This window comes from Ostrea edulis, chromosome 1 (genome assembly GCF_947568905.1).
Source record: "Ostrea edulis chromosome 1, xbOstEdul1.1, whole genome shotgun sequence".
Classification (NCBI taxonomy): domain Eukaryota; kingdom Metazoa; phylum Mollusca; class Bivalvia; order Ostreida; family Ostreidae; genus Ostrea; species Ostrea edulis.
In genome coordinates this window covers 50,439,782-50,447,281 of record NC_079164.1, presented here as the reverse complement: position 1 = coordinate 50,447,281, position 7,500 = coordinate 50,439,782, and the positions used below count along the sequence as shown (strand labels likewise).

General features: G+C 35.9%; 1 long non-coding RNA gene across 1 annotated transcript in view; it reads left to right on the top strand.

Moving 5' to 3' along the window:
* Positions 1-4,217, top strand: part of LOC130051410 (uncharacterized) — an 8,702-nt gene extending 4,485 nt beyond the window's left edge. The window contains exon 2 of the long non-coding RNA XR_008799820.1: positions 3,821-4,217. This is a non-coding gene — a long non-coding RNA (uncharacterized LOC130051410). The remainder of the gene's footprint in view (positions 1-3,820) is intronic.
* Positions 4,218-7,500: the final 3,283 nt, after the last annotated feature.

Genomic DNA, 7,500 nt, shown 5'->3' with positions numbered 1-7,500 from the left:
GCATCACACAGTTATTCAGGTTATTGTATCCCTGTGATCTTTCCAAAATAATGTATACCTCATATGTGTGGAAAGTCAACGGAGACCCTGCAATTGTGCATTTGTAACTACGCAATGCACAATTCGTTCAATGTGAATGTGGACATTGTAATTGTAGAAATGTTAAATGCAACTTGACATTTACAATACTCATAATTAGTGCAATGCCAATCCATTGGGTTGGAATGACTGTAAATTTTGTTACGCAATGCATTGTCCGTTGAATGTATAGATAAATGCGTGTTCGAAACTTTTTAAGCTTTCAAAGTGTACTTTACGAGTTCTTTGATAAATATATAAAAATTTGTTTTGAGGTATAGGTAAATCCATCGTTTGTTATATTAACATTTGAAATTGAATCCTCTTACTTTGTAACCATTGTTTACACAAGTAAAAAAAAAAGTGTCCCATGAAAGGTGAAGTTAACAAACAGTGATCAACAATAGGGATTACAAATATAGTGTTAGGCAAACACGGAACCCTGGATATACCATAGGTGGGATCAGGTGCCTAGGAGGAGTAAGCATCTCCTGTCGACCGGTCACAACCGCCGTGAGCCATCCATCTTGATAAGGTAAATGGAGTAATCCGTAGGCAAAACCAGTGTGCCAAGAACGTCCTAACAATCGGTATGAAACACGTAGACAACATTTGACCCAATGATGGTTGTATTGGTAACTAGATAATTTCAACGACCATATAATTTGCGAAATACTTACTTTAAACGTTAAACGAGGCTATTGAAACCCCTGTAACTCAACTGGTTTGTAAGTAGTCTGCCTCGATTTAAAAACTGATCGTACACAGAACTAGCTCTTGCATATCGAATCATTTGAGAGAGATAAACACCATATGCAGGTGCTAATTGAATATTGTTACATAAATATGGGAAATTGTAACTCATAAATCCATCATTAGTTCAGTGTAAATTCAACATTTTGTAAGGTGTAGTGCCTCATTATGACGACAGGGGGCGCGTGGTGTATCAGAAATAAACAACATGTTCAGAATTATTCTTGGCTTAGAAGTACATGTAACTGTATTCTCAAGTACCAGTGATCACAAGACAAGGTGAGATTTAAAAGATAACGACAATACCCGAAATTACATTTCACAAATCAGGCATGCACCGAGCCCCACATCCCGATCAGGCGAACGGATTAATCTTAATCCGCATGCAAAGAACGACACTTGTATAACACATACAATGTCAATTCCGGGACAAAGAAAGCCGTACATTGTATTCATTAAATCAAATAACGTTTTAATATTTTCTTTGAAATTTTCATACCAATTATTAGAAATTAAAACTTTTCCAAAAAAATTCTAAACACTTTTTCAAAGCATTATCATAATAAACCTCGGACCTATATGAAAGTTTTGAGACTGTGAAAGAATTCAAACATCTCGGCATTGTAATTTCTAGGTTAGGTTCTTTCTTTCAAAGCTACAAAATTCTATGCGAACAAGCTCAAAAAGCTATACATAAAGTTATAAGAAAAATCAGACAACTTGACCAGTTTGACAAAGTCATTTTACCAGTATTCATTTACGAATGTGAGATTTAGGGATATGAAAATCTACAAATTATAGAAGTTCTCCATGTAAAATATATTTTTCGTTTAAAAAGCTCCCCTCCATCATTATACACTACGGTGAAAAGGGACGTCATCAGTGGCTGATTTAGAGACATCCCCCCTTTTTGTGACGACCAAAATATTAGATCTAATAGAACAACCAAAAAAAGTATAAGATTTTACATTATACATACAAACAAGTGCAGAAAGATAATTCAATAAATCATTTGGTGTTATTGATATAAATATGTTTAAAGTAAAGGTAGAATAACCCATAAAATTAACCTTCAAAGCCTCCAAACTCTGTACCCCCAGCCGATTCCCCCTCCCTTTAACAAATCCTGGGGATCTGCCATTGAACATGAAACAGAGTATCACCCTAACAATGGTACTCTTTACAAGAAAGCCAAAATTAAAGACCCAAGATGGCGAAGCCTTTATGCATAATTATCACGTTTTTCATTCTTGTTAATCGCCACACACACCCAACAAACTAGCTAGACGTGATTCCTTATATTCATATTTGGGGGAAATTGAAAATACTGCCTACTCATGGCATTCCATGTTATCTTCCATGCCCCCCACTGACCTTTCAGTTTGCATGAACTGGGAAATTTACACCCAGTCGTAAGTTGTGGAGAAAATTAACACACTGGAGCTTTAAATGGTTATCAGTTGGAAATGTAGATATATACTTGTCTGAAATAACATGACTTCATTTTCTCATCACGCTATTTGCCGGATTACCACCGCGCACTTATTCCGCTGCGGGGAAAAAACGAACGTTTTTTTTTTCAACTTTTATTTTCTCTTTTTAATAAAGAGTTTACTTTAATTTGATGTAAGACAAAGGAATAAAATGTAAATATAAATTGATAGATAATATATATTAATCATATGGTAGATAAATAATGTATAATTTTGTAATATGTCTTGTTTTGGGGGGTTTATCGTGTTATCAGTCGGTTACCTGACTTACCTCAAGTCGGTTGCCTTCGGCGTTTATGCAAATTATCACGAAGGAAACAACAACTAGGCATATATTCCTTAAATAAACCAAACTGCATTGAAATCCGAACTCCCTTATGTGTCGTACTCGTACTTGTATACTTTTACACATACACAATTGTAATAGACGCATTTTAAAAACTATTAATTTTTTTTCATATGTCGATTCAATATATCCCAATGAACTCGACATAAAAGACACCACAGTGTCTTCCATATCTGCTTCATATTTGGATATATTTTCAACGGCAAACTTACAACACAACTTTATGACAAAGAGATAACTTCAGTTTCTCCATCATCAACTTGTAAATATACAAGCTATCACTGGGTTTGTATGATATCTGATATGTTTCATACCAATTGTTAGGCCGTTTTATGCATACTGATTTTGACTGATCAAGGTGTACTGATATAGGCCTCACGGCGGGTGTGACAGGTCGACAGGGGATGCTTAATCTTCCTAAAAACCAGATCCCAATTCTGGTATGCCCAGGGGTCCGTGTTTGCCCTTCTCGTAAAATTGTATTCTTTATGGTATTTATGAGATTGCTTACAGGAGTTATGAGATTGATCACTGTTCGTTATCTTCACCTTTCATTGGTCACTGTTCGTTATCTTCACCTTTCATTGGTCACTGTTCGTTATCTTCACCTTTCATTGGTCACTGTTCGTTATCTTCACCTTTCATTGGTCACTGTTCGTTATCTTCACCTTTCATTGGTCACTGTTCGTTATCTTGATTTGTTCCTTTACATCTAATTCTGCGACAGGTCTCATGATCATCATATTGTTTTATATTCGATGTTCTTTAGTGTATATATTAAGAAATTTGATGCTTTAAGTTCCATTTGTTTATAATAAACCGTAAGTCGGAGACGGTAGCAATCTGACTAAAGTACGGACCTATATTATAAATATATATTTATTAGGATTTAACTCGTCGAAGTTAAATCGGTTTATCTAAGCTAAATATCAATATTAATCCTTTTAAATCTGTATCACCGGGGTAATTTCCCGCTGCCAGCTATTCTCCTTTCGGGTATTAGTGAGGTCATAAATTACGTCACGACCACCGTGCAAGATTCCCCAGCAGTTCGCACATGGAAATTCACCCACCCAGCCCTCCCCGTAAACTGAAATTGTACATTTCTTAATTTGTGTCGGTGTTTTGGATTTGTTTTTGTATTTTTCAGGCAAGAACCTATTATGGAGAGCCATTCCTCCGTCACGGCTGCCATTTCCGAGTGAGCGGAGATTCAGCTTGCCAGTAGAGCTCACCTGGATTTTTCATTCATTTAATTGATATTACAAATATAAAAAACAACAACACATTATCTAATATTTTCCCGGGTGTTCATCTGGTCCCAGGGTTCACTTCGGGTTTTGGTTTTTCTCCTTGCACTAGTTATGAGCAGCCGTGATCATTACCGCCAAATCTAATAAGCTACAAGTCTGTCTATTTTGTTTTGTGTGTACCAGTTTGCTTGCCCATGTGTATACCATATTTTGTCTTTGATAAAATGTAGGTCTGTACTTTAGTCAGATTGAGACGGCAATATACATGTATTACAAAATAAAATAATTGCATCATACAATGTACGTATCTTGAATTTGACAAGTATATCAACTCGCTGTACATGGACACAGCGAGTTGCCATACTGCATAATGTTACTGTTAAACAATTCACCGTACACCGGGCCTGAATTAACATGGCTAATTTCTTTCATAAAATCAACATTTGTGGACTAATACTGATTTCAGTGTAAACAAATTTCAATATTCAATGTTATGGCAATTCATAACGGGAAATTGTGAAATAAATTCACTATATTTGTATTCATACCCACCCAATAATTTTTTTAAAAACACACAACTCAATACATAATATGAAAATAATTAAATTTCGAAATGCATTGTGAATTTACATACATTGTATTATTCTTTAGTAAAATGAAGGGGGAAAAGGTCGTTGCGAGGAATTTACTACCAATGCTTCAATTTCCTTTTTTATTCAATATCTTTTACTCAGAAAGATAGAGAGAGAGAAAGAGAGAGCGAGAGCTTCCTACCGTCAGAAATATTATCGGGTGAATATCTGTTTGTCTTCATTTATGTAGCATTTCTACAAAACCAAAAATGAAACATTGATAAATCCAGCCATAAAAGAAATATATGAGGATTAATGAAATGCATGAATAAGCCACTCAAAATCCGTAACCATGGAAATTGCAAAAACGCCATTTCATTACACTGTGAAATTACAGAAGTTCATGATAGGGATATTGGAAATGTTTCAGGTAACAAATATACTGGCAATTGATACACTGTTTGGTGTGAAGCTGGGTGGCGTTGTCTGATAAAAGACTATTATGCCCACACAAATATAAATTTTTATTTAGCTGGAAAATATACCTTCCCAATTATAGGGTTCTTTTATTAAGAAAAAAATAATAATAGAGATATATGACAGCCACGAAACCAATCTAATTGAAATTAGATGTTAGATCCGCTTGCATACTCGCTGTAGCGAGTATGCGAGCGGATCCAACATCTAATTTTAATTAGATTGCCACGAAACAAAACTTTTAGCAATTCAATATTAAATGCCCGACGAATATTAAACTCCGCAGTATTTTTAACAGAATGTGCGTCTTGTTAAATTCACGACTTCCACATGAAATGATCCATGGGTACTTGTACATGCAAGTCTCGCGAGAATGGTGCTAAAAGTGTTGTTGCAGCTTGGACTATCATATATACAAATACATGTACAAGTTTAGCTTTTCATAAAACTAGAGAGTCAACCAATGGCTTTTATTTCAAAATATATGAATTTAACACCGGACTCTCAACTCCACAAATTAAGTAAGACCTTTTATTTCAAAAGAGGAATATTGCCACTAGCAACTGTTGGTCGAATTTCCATGAATTCACTTAATATTTCCCAGAGTTCCTGAACAGAGGGAGTGACTATATGTACTATGTTGAAGGTGAGAGCACATCTACACACATTACATTCAGAAACTTGATTTTTCTTCTTTCATCGTTCAGAAATAGATGAGCTTCAGTGGTATATTCCTGTATACATGTGTATGTAATAAACAAGTTCAAACTGCTGCAAACCCAGTATATCCTTTTGACGGCAGCAATTTAAAAAAAAAATGATGTCAAGAGAATGTGTGGTTCATTATGAATTCATATGAAAAAATCCAAGAACCGGCTATACAAAAGCTGCAATAAACCGACTCCTAACAAACGAGGCTCGCGTACGGGCGCAAAGTTCACATGCAAAAAGCGCGGAAGACAGGACTACATTCCATCCGAATAAAAATAGCAAGTTATCATACACAAATGATTCGGCTGTCTAAAATTTCGGACAAAATAATACAGTAATTATATTTGCAAATCTTTCTACACTTTGAATAATGAAGAGCGGAATATCATGAAGACGTAGACATGACAACGCCCATGCGCGAGTCTCGTTTCTTGGAGTCGGTTTTTTGCAGCTTTTGTATGTAAAACTTATACGGTACCAATTTTGATGCACCAGATGCACATTTCGACAAATAATGTCTCTTCAGTGATGCTCAACCGAAATGTTTGAAATCCGAAATAACTATGAAGTTTTAGATCTAAATATAGCCAAAAACAGCGTGCCAAACGTGTATATGGTGAATATATTTTACCATATTCTTCTCATTTTCAGAATCTAGTTGTGATTTCAAATGATTTTTTGAAAATAATTAGTGTGAACGATTTTTAAATTAAAATTCTTAATCATAATTTATTATTTTTATTCTTTTAGATATATTTATTCTGAATATGCATGAAAGATGAAGATAACGAACAGTGGTCAATCTCATAACTCCTATAAGCAATACAAAACACAGGCACCTGAAGTTTGATAGCCTGTATAGATCTTATGTACCCCCCCCCCCCCCCCCCCCCGTTCTAAAATGAAATTATCTTTTACAGAACCAGTCCCGTGGGGATCCAGGTTAGAATAGGTCCTCAGTATCCCTTGCTTGTCGTAGAAGGCGACTAAATGGGGTGGTCCTTCGGATGAGACCGCAAAAACCGCGGTCCCGTGTCACAGCAGGTGTGGCACGATAAAGATCCCTCCCTGATCAAAGGTCATATAAGCGCCGAGCATATGCCTAAATTTTGCAGCCCTTCACCGGCAGTGGTGACGTCTCCATATGAGTGAAATATTCTCGAGAGGACGTTAAACAATATTCAATCAATCAATCATATACAAAACCAATTATTTATCCAAAATATGTTATTTCCCCACCGATCACCCTCATAAGTCGTTCCGAATAGTCAGTTTCTACCTTCTGTAAGCTTTCGAGATGACCACTTGTGAGATATTTTAACATATGTAAAGGTGTTCAACAAATCATGTAAACAAACAGGGGGACTACCTGCTCTGAGACAGATTCACGGGCTATAAACCAACTTTATCGAAGGAATTTCTTTAAGGCTGTGCAATGAACGTAAAAGCTGAGGTACGATGAAATCAATGGCAGAATACGACATACATTGCATAAAACGGATGGCATGGGATTTAGATGAAAGACATACGTAGATCTGCATTAACCTAACGAGATACTCGTAGAAATTCCTTCGATAAAGCTGGTTTACACCACGTGAATCGGTCTCGAAGCAGGTAGCCCCCTGTTTGTTTACGTGATTTGTTGGAACACCGTTACATATATTAGTATCTCACAAGTGGTCATCTCAAAAGCTCAAAGAAGGTAGAATCTGACTATTCAGAACGTCTTATGAGGGTGATCGGTGGGGAAATAAAATATTTTGGATAAATAATTGGTTCTGTATAAAAATAATTTCATTCTAGAAAGGGGGAGGGTA